Genomic DNA, 11743 nt, shown 5'->3' with positions numbered 1-11743 from the left:
TCAAAGCGGTGCATTTCGCCCCGACACACTTTTTGCAGGAAATTTAATTAAAAATGCATTTTTTGATGTTTTTGGACTCATCTATCTACAGAATAAGGAAGATTATGGCAAAAACTATATACCTCAACACTTACAATATCAATAAATGCTTTTTATATTGTCCAAAAACCATAATGAAAGTTCAATGAAAATTAGATGAAAACACAACATTTTAAAGTTTTGCAAATAACTTGAGCTGTTTTGATACTGCGATGCTCAAATTTTTCTAGCATGGTTTAGCAATGTTAAGCTTCCAATTTCTATGATTTTTTCCCCGGAAAATTCTTCCAAAACCGAGAAAAGCAGGGGGTGCATTTTGCCCCGGGGGTGCATATTACCCCCTCTCTCCCTAATTTTGTGGCACAGTCATTGACGTCCTTGTTGGCAATCATTGATTAATGACGATTTCCATAACTTTACAAGGAATGGGATAATCGTTACCAAAAGGAATCAGCATGTGTAGGGCACTATTCTTAACAACTTGTTGAAGGAATTTTGTCAAAATATTGAAAACGACGCAAAAATTATATCTTTGAACGAAAAATCATGACAATGATGGAAGTCTTCACGTTAAACAGGGAAATCATTGTGACTTTTGAACTTTTAAAATATCGTTCGTAATTTTTTTTTAAAGAAAGCTTTGCTATTTTTTAATAATATTTAGCTGTTTACGCTGATCGTTTGCATCTGTTTGCTGTCATTATTGATAAAGTTTTTTTTTCACTTAACTGCCGTTCTACGCATAATTGTCCCATGTCACTTTTGGTCGATTCTGACTTTTTGTCATTTTTAGGTTTAGTTTGACGTTTATTTTTCGAAAAACACATAAAATCTGACGGACTTTTGTCCGGAGTGCACAGCGGATTACCGCGACGAGACGAGAATCGGCGAAAGGAAAACACTCGCGTTTAACTTTTACAAAAGAACGTTTGTTTTATTTAGCGAGAAAAATCGAACCGCACGCGACAACGTTTTGGGCGGGAATGACGCGTGTAAACGCCGAGGCAACTCAACTGAAGGTTGGTGCAGAAACGGCGGGCCAAGGAGGAGGCATAAAGGTGAACACTGTTACTTTCAACACTCCCCCTCAGTGTGATCCTTCTCACTGATGCTGCTCGAGCCCGAGTAGTTCGCAGAACTCCCGGTGCTTCGTTGGCCCCAACGGTTTCGTCAACACGTCAGCAGTCATCTGGTCGGTTGGGCAATACTCCAGCTTGATCTCCTTCCTCAGGCACAACTCGTGGATGTACTTCTGCTTCGTGTCGATGTGCTTGGATCGTCGGCTCGTTCGTTCGGAACGCACAAACGCCAAGCAGCCTTGGTTGTCTTCGTTGATGACCGTCGGGCCTGCTTGTTGCTCGCCGAAGTCACGGAGAAGTTGCCTGAGCCACACCGCTTCTTGGCACGACTCGCAGAGGGCGACGTACTCACTCTCCATCGATGAAAGCGTCACGCAAGGTTGGCGACGGCTCGCCCACGTGATGCTTCCTCCTCCGTACTGGAACAACATCCCGGACGTCGATCGACGGCTCTCGGCGTCTCCGGCCCAGTCAGCGTCAGAGAAACCGACAAGGTCCTGGTTCTTGTCCCCGCCGAGTTGTAGTCGATAGTCCTGGGTTCCTTGCAAATATCGTAGCACTCGCTTCGCAGCTGTCCAGTCGCACTCGCGTGGTGCGCTGAATCGCCGTCCGAGAATCGCCGCCGCAGCAGCAATATCCGGTCTGGCAACAACGGCCAAGTAGAGCAGACCTCCGACGAGGCTACGATACTTCGTCGAATCCGTGAATTCCTCTCCAGCTTCTTCCACCTTCAGGTAGGCCGGATCCATCGGCGTCTTGGCAGCCTTGCACTGCTCCATGCCGAATTCCTTGAGAAGCTTGTTGGTGTATTCTTCAGACTCAGCTTGTACACGTCGGCTTCGCGCTTTACCTCGACTCCAAGGAAATGACGAACCTCGCCGAGATCAGTCAGCTCGAACTCCGCTTTCAGTCCAGTACAAGTCTCCGCCATCTTCCGTTCGTCCGTCGAGGCGATCAAAAGATCATCGACGTACACCATCAGCAACACCTTGGCTTGTCCGCGATGGTTGACGTACAAGCAGGGATCTGCTGCGGCCGCCTCGAAGCCAAGCTTCACGAGTACTCCATCCAAGCGCTTGTTCCAGCAGCGAGCCGACTGCCGCAATCCGTAGATACTGCGTTGAAGCCGGCACACGAGCTGCTCCTTCCCGGGTTCCTGGAATCCCGGCGGTTGGCGCATGTACACTTCTTCTTCGAGCGACCCATAAAGATAGGCGGTCTTTATGTCCAGATGTCGCACGGTCATTCCATGTTTCAGCGCCACCGTGAGGAACGTTCGGAAGGTTGCTTGACGTGTGACAGGTGCGAACACGTCCTCCACGTCCACTCCAGATTGTTGCGCATAGCCCTGCGCGACAAGTCTGGCTTTGAACTTCACGATCTGGTTGTTCTCGTCTCGCTTCACTTTGTAGATCCACTTCGACCCGATCGCTTTCCTTCCTTCCGGTAGCTGAACCAGCTTCCACGTTCCGTTTTGCTGGTGTGACTCAAGTTCGTCCAGCATCGCCGTCCGCCAAACGGGCTCCTTCAGCGCTTCCTTGTGATCGACGGGTTCCTCCACAGCGCACGCCGCGATCCCGACAGCGTTTTCCAGCTCGAAGTCATCCAGGTAACGCGGCCGAGTACCAAGATTCGATCTTGTCGACCGACGAGGGCTTGCGTTTGGGGTGCTTTCTGCCTCTTGGAACTCTTCGTCGTCACTTTCGCTGATCTGGCCGCCAGCGACATCGTCACCAGCCGTATCCTCTTCGTTGGTGTCCTCTTCTTTGAGCTCCTCCTTCTTGACGACGAACGGCTTCAGCTGAATCTCCTCATCTGGGTTGTCCGTTGACCACTCCACCGTTGACGTGCCATTGCCCAGCTCGAGAAATCTGGCATCACGGCTAACGGTGATCTTGTCCGTCTCCACGTCGACGAAACGATACGCTTTTTGCTCGAATGCGTACCCGACGAACACCAGCTTCCTTGCCTTACTGTCCAGCTTGCCACGATTGACACCCGGGACATGAACGTACGCTTCGCTGCCGAACACCCGAAGATGTTTCAAGTCGGGCTTTCGTCCCCACCAGAGCTCGTAAGGGGTGCCTTGGATCGATCTGGACGGCGTTCTGTTCTGCAGGTATGCGGCCGTGAGCATGGCCTCACCCCAGAACCGCATGTCCAGCACTGCGTCGTTCAGCATACAGGTGGCCATTTCCGTCAACGATCTGTTCTTTCGCTCAGCGACGCCGTTCGACTGCGGGGAATGCGCGGTGGTAAACTGAGGCTTGATCCCTTCCGCCTTGTAGAAGGTGCGAAGTTCACGGTTGTCGTACTCTCCCCCTCCATCCGACCTCACCACCCGCGGCTTGCGTCCAAACAGGTTCTCCACCCAACGGACGTACTCTTTGATCCGATCGGCCGCCTCCGACTTCTGCTTCAGGAGGTAGATGACTGTGAAGCGGCTGTAGTCGTCAATCATCGTCATCACGTACCGATTACCGCTTGGCGTAACGGTTCTCATCGGTCCCCACAGGTCGGTGTGGACGATGTCCAGCACCTTCGACGACTTCCGGTCGATGACCGGTGGAAACGGAAGCCGAGCAGACTTCCCCTCCATACAGCACTCACACGCCAGTCTCAGACCGCAGTCCGTTACCTTCATCCCCGTGGCCAGCTCGTCCTTGACAAGCCGCTCCGCCGCTGCCCAGTCGCGATGACCGAGCCGTCGGTGCCACTGGTGCTGGCAGTCTACTTTGTGCCGACGTTCGGCGGCCACCATCGATTCCTCCTCCGCTTGGCGCAGGTAGTAGAGCCCTCCGTGGCGTCCACCCGTGGCGATCACTTTACTGTCACTCACTACCGAACAGCTCACCTTGTCGAACACTACACTGTAGTCTTTGTTGGCCAGTTTCCCGACCGAGATCAGGTTCGTGGACAGTCCCGGCACGTACTTCACTTCTTGGACATCGAGTTTCACTTTTCTTCCTTCACCGTCGATGCCAAACACTGTTCCGCTGCCCTCTCCCTGGATCTCCGTCTTCTTACCGTCCGCCAGCGTGATATTGCCACCGGCGAACTCACGCAGCGACTCGAAGAACTCCCGGTCGTTGGTCATGTGAGCGCTGGCACCACTGTCGATCACCCAGCAGGCAGTTTGCTTCCCTCCGACGGTGAACGCGACGCCCCGCGCATCGTTCTGCGCGGCCTTCGCCTTCGCGCCTCCACCACCGTCTGGCTTGGGCGAACTTCCGCCCTTCTTCTGGTCTCCGCCGAGCTTCGGGCAGTTCCCCTTGAAGTGTCCAAGCTGCCCACAGTTGAAGCACTTCGGCGGCTTCTTCCGGTTCTTGCTTTCAGCAGTCCGCATCGCTTTCTCCACCTGGCGAGAACCTCCCTTCCGTTCCTGCTGCCGGCTGTACTCATCTTCCAGCTTTGCCTTGACAATTTCGAGAGAAATGTCATCGTCCGCGAGGCAATCCAGCGCGGTCACGACCCCATCGTACGACGACGGGAGGCTTCGAAGCAGCATGCAGATCAGGGTGTCCGTGTCGAGTGACGTTCCGGCCGCTTCCAGCCGGTCGAAGAGAACCTCGAACTCGCGCAGATGCGCCACAAGGTCGCCGCCATCCGGGAGAATGAGCGCACACATCTTCTTCAACAGCGAAACACGGACGGAGCGCGTCGCCTGTTCGTGGTGGGCCTTGAGAGCCCCAAAGATGTCCCGCGCGTGAACCTTGCCCTTAATATGCCGCAGCTGGCTGTCCTCCAACGCAACGATCAGATGACCTCGCGCCTTCCGGTCCTTCCGGGTCCAGACAGCATCCTGTTGCTCCGCTGCGGGGACTTCTTCCTCGATCACGTCCCACAGCTCTTCCGTGTCCAGCAGCGCCTCCATCCGCAGCTTCCACGTGGACCAGTTGGCCTCGTTCAACCGGGTGATTCCGGTCTTCGGATCGGCCATCTTTACAAGCACTTTCCACTTGCACTTTTGTCTTTTGTTTTCGCGCACTTTCCAACCCGATTCCAACCTCACTTTTTCCCGTGCACGGCGCGCGACGCGGAGCACCAGCGAGTACCCGTGGAATCGTCCTCTTTCACCAAAACTCGTCCACTTCTGGGACCATCACCTGACGGACTTTTGTCCGGAGTGCACAGCGGATTACCGCGACGAGACGAGAATCGGCGAAAGGAAAACACTCGCGTTTAACTTTTACAAAAGAACGTTTGTTTTATTTAGCGAGAAAAATCGAACCGCACGCGACAACGTTTTGGGCGGGAATGACGCGTGTAAACGCCGAGGCAACTCAACTGAAGGTTGGTGCAGAAACGGCGGGCCAAGGAGGAGGCATAAAGGTGAACACTGTTACTTTCAACAAAATCTAGTACTTTGTTCGGAAACTCATTGAAAACAACACCAAGTCTGTTTGTCCCATCGCTGTACTTCTACGCACAATTGTCCCACCAAGTATTTTCTTTCACGTCACGTTATCAGTTTTACGATGTATTGTGCTTTATTAAGGTGAAGCCGTTGATCATTTTCGAAGAAAATTAATCAACACTATAAAAAATTGTGTATTAAATTCAATTTAACGAATTTCAGCACCAAAAGGAATCAGCATGTGCCGGTTGTTGCCTTCTTGAAGCCACTGAAGGAATTTTTGATCTAAATCAATTGTGCTTCAAAATTTATATACTTTTGTGGCACAGTCATTGACGTCCTAGTTGGCAATCATTGATTAATGACGATTTCCATAACTTAACAAGGAATGTGATAATCGTTACCAAAAGGAATCCATTGCTTGCCAGCAACGGTGCACATAATATTGATGCAAGGGGCAAATATCGCTCATTTATTTTGGTATACCAATCGAACACATGTCAGAAAAAGCGCTCGTAGCCAGCAACAAGTAGGGAAAATATACCCTTTCTAATCAAACACCTATCTACGTCATATGGAGAGTTTGATGCTCTATTAAAGCTATTAATATTATTTACACGCAGAAAAATGTTTTGTAGAATCAGCCTGTACGAGGTTTGAATCAACAAAATTTTTGTTGAATATAATCAACGCCGATTTTAAAGTAAAAAAAAAGTAAATCTTTCCCAGTTCCTGAAGGGAACACCCTTGAAGATGGTCGGGCCCGGCATTTACAAAGCGGATTCAGTGGCAGTTCCATTCTCAACTTAATGTTAACATGTTAAGGTTAATGTTAACATTCCATAGGTCGCCTCCCTAAGGTCCAGTTTGTGACGATACACTACCTTCCCTTTACTAAGCAATCGATTCCACAAGGGAAAAGATCACCAGTTGTGTTGATCCGAGCCGGGATTTGAACCCCGATCTACCGCTTACGAGGCGGAAGCGTTACCACTGGGCTACGTGGCTTGGTCACGCGTCGAAACAAACCTTGATTTTCTCAATTCCACAAAATTCTTTTGTTGTTTCGAAAAAAGCTGCTTTGACGTTTAGCGTTGATTCAACAAAAATAATGATTTTTAAATCAACAAAACGTTTTGTTAATTTAAATATGCCTTATTTTTCTGCGTGTAGGTTATAAACTTACCAGCAACAGCACCACCTCGAGTATGCACGCAAATTTATGCCTTTTACTGGCCAAAAAGATCAAATGTAATGCACTTTTGATCATAATTTCTATTTTACGAGACCATTTCTCATCATTTTGGTGGCACACACATCCACACGCAAGATCAGAGGTTAACTGCTCAACGAAAGTCGCCATCAATTTCTTTTCACTTTCGCTAACGATTCCAAAGCGCTTACGATATAAAATTGCTTCCATCATGCGGCATCATGTTCTTTTGCACATTAGTTAGCCACTCACTTGAAAAATAATCCCGAAATATGTAAATAATTAGCAAGCGCCATAAAAAAACAAACGCGCCAAGTCTTTTGACGTTTCAATTTTGAATACCGATTCTAATCGAAGGCTGAAAAAAACCGAGCGAGGAGCGAAGGCAAATAAAGAACAAAGGGTGGCCACCAACACCACCAACATGCTAGTGCAGCGCCTGTTAGAGTGAGCAAGTGCTGCCAGGAAACTTTCGCTATAAATGCTACTTTTTGTGAGTGTTCGCTTAAAATTTCATCAATTTTGGCAGCACTAGCAGACCCAAAAGAGCGCTGGAAGAAAAAAAGAACTAAGCTGAAAATAGAAAAATGGGCGTGGCCCAATGCACTCGACTGATGAGAATGCATTTTTGAATTTTTTTTTTAAATGCTTGTAAAAGGAATAGCATAACTTTTAATAAAAGTCAAAATAAACAGAAATGTTCACAAAAAGTTGCTCTACTCGTTGGTGTACTTGGTTTTAGTGAATTTCAAGGAACAATCAAGATTATCCAGCATCATTCAAACACGACCGCTTATTAGGCTTAAAATGGGCATATTTTCCCTATGTTCGAAGAGAAAGTCTTATCATTTCCGCAAAACTTCGAGAATCGATACAAACGCCGGTCTGATCTATTGTTTGCTGGAGTCCCCAGATCCATTTTATTTCGCAAAGCGCCCAGCTTACAGGACATAAACAAACTTTCATCTCGATGCTAAGTACCTAATAGTCATGGAGTCAGACACAGCAGTAAAGACGATGAAAACTGATAAAATGTTGGAATTACGGAACATTTTTTTTGAAAATCCTATTTGAGCTCAAATAAACAACACATTATCGAAAAAAAAACACATAAAAAAGCAAATATAGGGGTAATATACCAATTTCGTCACACTAAGCATTTCGATCTATTCTCGTCATTTTTGCAGTTTGCCGCTATTCAAACAACATTTTCTGAAATATCAACAATAGAGAGTTGTTGGTGAAACACATTTTAAGAAACATCAGTTATCTCAGCATTCTTGTAGAAAAGGTGATGAGCGAAAGGTTACACAAAGTTTACAATACATGAAAAAAAAAACACAGGTAAAGACACCACGGGGTTTTTTTTACGTTTCCTTGCGTACCAGGCCTTGGGGAAAAGTTAGCAAGGTATTTGGGACTAGAGCGTCCAATTTCTCGTCCCAGGAAAATTTCCAGAAAAAATATATTTCCCAATTCCCGGGAAATTTGTAAATTTCCCGGGAATTCCCGAAATTTAAGCAAAAGTACACATTGTTCGGTCTGGCCGAACACTTGCCCCCACCCGTGCGGCAAAACTGACTACGCCGCTGCGCAACGGCAGCTGTCAACCTCACCGACAGCAACAACGACCCGCTTACTGCGCGCAGACCAGTCCCGATCCATCCAAAGAACGCGTCGCACGTGCAGCCAAAACACACTGCAGCAGAGCAGAAGCAGAGACAGAAGAGGAAGACGAGAAAGTGAAGTGATAGGAGGAGGAGAATAAAAGAAAATTAGAAAACCCAAACCCTCCCAGTGTTTGCTTCCCCGGACAATCTTCCGCCGCGATACAGTCCACTTCCGCGAGTTTGAAGGGCCACCGTTGGTCCGAACATAAATGGTCCGTACCGAACCGGATTCCAAAGTGACTGCTTCGGCTGCTGCCCGCGCTGACGTGTCCGATCGTGTTGGTTTCCTGAACATTGCGCGCGAGTGAAAACCTGTGTGTGTGTGTCACTTTGACATAAAACAGTGACATTCCAAAATGTTTAAGTGACGAATTCCGTGCCACGGATTTCTTCCACCTGTCTGGCCGGACCCAGTTCCGGAGACAACCCTGGCCTTGCCGAACCATGTTTCGGAGGTCACCCGCAGCCTTGCCGGACCCTGTTCTGGAGGTATCCCCCACCTTGCCAGATCCCATTCTGGAGGTTGTTTCCGCCTTGTCGGACCGTGTTCCGGAGGCAAACCACGTCCTGCCGAATACCACTTCGGAGGCATCCCTCGCCCTGCCGGGTCCTGTCCCGGAGGTTTTCCCGTCCTTGTCGGACCGTGTTCCGAAATCAAGCCACGTCCTGCCGAATACCACTTCGGAGGCATCCCTCGCCCTGCCGGGTCCTGTCCCGGGGGCTCGCCCTACCTTGCCAGACCGTGTTTCGGAGGCACTCCAGAATCTAGATGAGCTAGCAGCGACAGTCGACCGCCGAGAAAATGTTCCGCCATCAACACCAGCAGTGTCGTCATCGACCCCAGAAAGCGAGCTCTTAACGACCAAATGCAGCGACCGAGCAGCAGGAACTGTCCAAACTGCGGCAGATTTCTCGACGTGGACTTCCGCACCCCAGCGGGAAGTTGCCATGAACCCAACAGCGAAGAAGCTGGCGGATGCTTTTCGTCAGCGGCACCAGGCGGAACAGAAGCTGATTTTCGTTGAGGAACTGCTTTTGGGTCTGTGCCAACCAACGCTAGCACAACTGACGGTGCTGTACGATTTTCTGTGTGCAGCGTATCGAGAGCAGAGCCAGCACCATCTAACAATCGTCGGAATCATCCCAGATGAAGACCTTGCTCAGCAGGAGGCTGAGTTCGAAAAGCACGACGCAAATTTCTACAAAGTTGCTACTGTGGTGGCCGAATTGCAGATCGAAGCAGAAGGAACCGAGCCAGTATCAACAAGCGCGGCAGCCAAAAATGCATTAAACCGACAGCGCCTACAAGCTGAATCCTGGCTGAAGCAGATGCTGAGGGCTTGGGAATCGAACCGAGTGGACCCTCTGGATGCAAATGTCCAACTCCAAGCACCAGGAAGTCAGGAGGTGGTCTTGAGAGACCGCGCGCCTGCCGTATGCATCCCAAAGCCTGAACCAAACCCTGAGCCGAGTCTAAACCAGCTGAAATCCTTGGCGAAGCAGATCACCACCAAGTCCACCTGCGAGTTTGGCAGCGATTCCCGAATAATCCTGAGATCGGAACAACCGAGTGCAGTCGGCTCCCGGCCGAGGGAGGATTTCAACATGAACCCGATCGCGGACAACAAGTTCGACTTCCTCGAACCGACCGGCTATCTCAAGGACGTTACCGCCGAAGCAGAGCCGGGCCCAGTGATGCCAGCAATCCCCTCTGCCCAAGTTTCCCTTCGCTATCGATCAATTACACACCCTGATCCACGCCGTGTCCACAGCGAGGAACCGAAGAACCTTCCGGATTTTGAGCTCCAGCAGAACTGCGCCGAACCGGTAGGTAGTTTCAAGACGGACTTTGAGACGGTGATGACCGTTCCGAAGTACCAGCTACAGCAGCCGTCGGCGGCAAAGGCTCCAGACAAGCGTAGACATATCTGTCCTAGCCGTGTCACCACAAACAGCGACTCCAAGTCTGACGCTCCCAACGAAGTCGAGTCACGGGAGACTTCCGCGGTTTCAACCAAGCTAGATCCAGCTGACCGCCGAGTGTCTATTAGAGTGTCCAGGGATGTTGCCACAAGGGTGAGTCTCAAGTTGTCGTTGTCAGCCATGGCAGCGTGTGGTGACAATCAGCAAAGCGAAGATTCGAACCGGCACCGAGGCACCAAGTCCGATGTAGCCAACGAAACCAGATCGCAGCGTTTGAAGATAAGGCTGCCGATTGTCTCGGCGGACCGAGCGTTCGCAGAAGTTCCTGAAGATGTCGCCAACAGTGAAATTTCCGAACGTGACGAAGAATCTCCCAAAAGTCGTCAACGTGCGAGTTCCTGTGAAGTCCATTTGGACAGCATCCCCGAGCAAAACCCTGAAGCTGTGCTTCTGGACCGGACGGTGGCGCTTGACCCGGACATCAACCGTTTCCATTCGGATAGGGATCTGAACAACCCAGAAGATAAGGCCGATTTCAGTCGTGTCACGAAGGACAGCAGCTCCAAAGTGACGAAGATGATCCCCCGCAGCAGAGTGCCTGGAGTGCACAATTCCGTCAAGAATACCCACCGCGTCCACCTGGATATCGTTCCCGAAACCAGCTTTCAGACGGTGAAAACCGTTGCGGAAAAGAACCCCCTGATGCCGCCAGTGTCAAAAGCTGCGGAGAAACTCAAGCAGTACCGCACCATGAAAAAAACCCTACCTCGCGCGTTTGGTGTCCCTCCTACCAGATGCCAGCCACGCCAAGTATGCCAAGAATGTGCCAAGCCCCAGAACCAGACCAAGGAAGTGACCAACCAAGAGATTGACCACAACAAGGACAGCGACCCAGTCACCGATGATTGTGCGTTGCAAGTACCCAATAGTATCAACGGCAGAGTGACACGCTGCGACTCAGTAACAACCACGCCTACTGGGATTAACCCGATCAAGCTTGGCGGACGGTGTAGGATCGTCCATTCCGAAACAGCGAGCTACAACCCGTTTCGTGCGCTGCAACGACAAGAAGCGATCAGTGTCTCCAAGAAGCAAGGCGTCGTCGACGCACCGGACCGAACCGACATTCTGGCACTCAATGGAGGTGCTGAAAGAACGACACCACGGAAGATCTGGCATGCTGTGACAGTGCTGCAGTTGCTCCAAGAACCTCGAGATACTTTCCAGAACAAGGACAAGAAACCTGCCACCCAGAGCAAGCCCAACGATTCACTCTACGACGAAAAGATTGCGCAGAATTGGCTCATCGACCGAGAGTTGGTTGCAACCAAGATGCTGAACACAAGCTACCTGCACCGCGCCGAAGCAAACCTTACACCAGATGAACGCGAAACTCTACGACCGCTTGGAGAAGCCAGACCAACATTCACGATCCTGAAGCGGCCCTGGGACCCGGGGTCGA

At 50.3% G+C, this 11743-nt stretch overlaps 1 protein-coding gene across 1 annotated transcript in view; it reads left to right on the top strand.

The window, feature by feature from the left end:
- LOC120417471 (aldehyde dehydrogenase, dimeric NADP-preferring-like) overlaps positions 1–11743 on the top strand; it is a 305803-nt gene that overhangs the window by 68063 nt on the left and 225997 nt on the right. The gene's annotated exons all lie outside the window — the stretch shown is intronic.

This window comes from Culex pipiens, chromosome 3 (assembly GCF_016801865.2).
Source record: "Culex pipiens pallens isolate TS chromosome 3, TS_CPP_V2, whole genome shotgun sequence".
Classification (NCBI taxonomy): Eukaryota; Metazoa; Arthropoda; class Insecta; order Diptera; family Culicidae; genus Culex; species Culex pipiens.
Note: the sequence above shows the minus strand (reverse complement) of the source record. Positions and strands in the feature narration are given on the sequence as shown.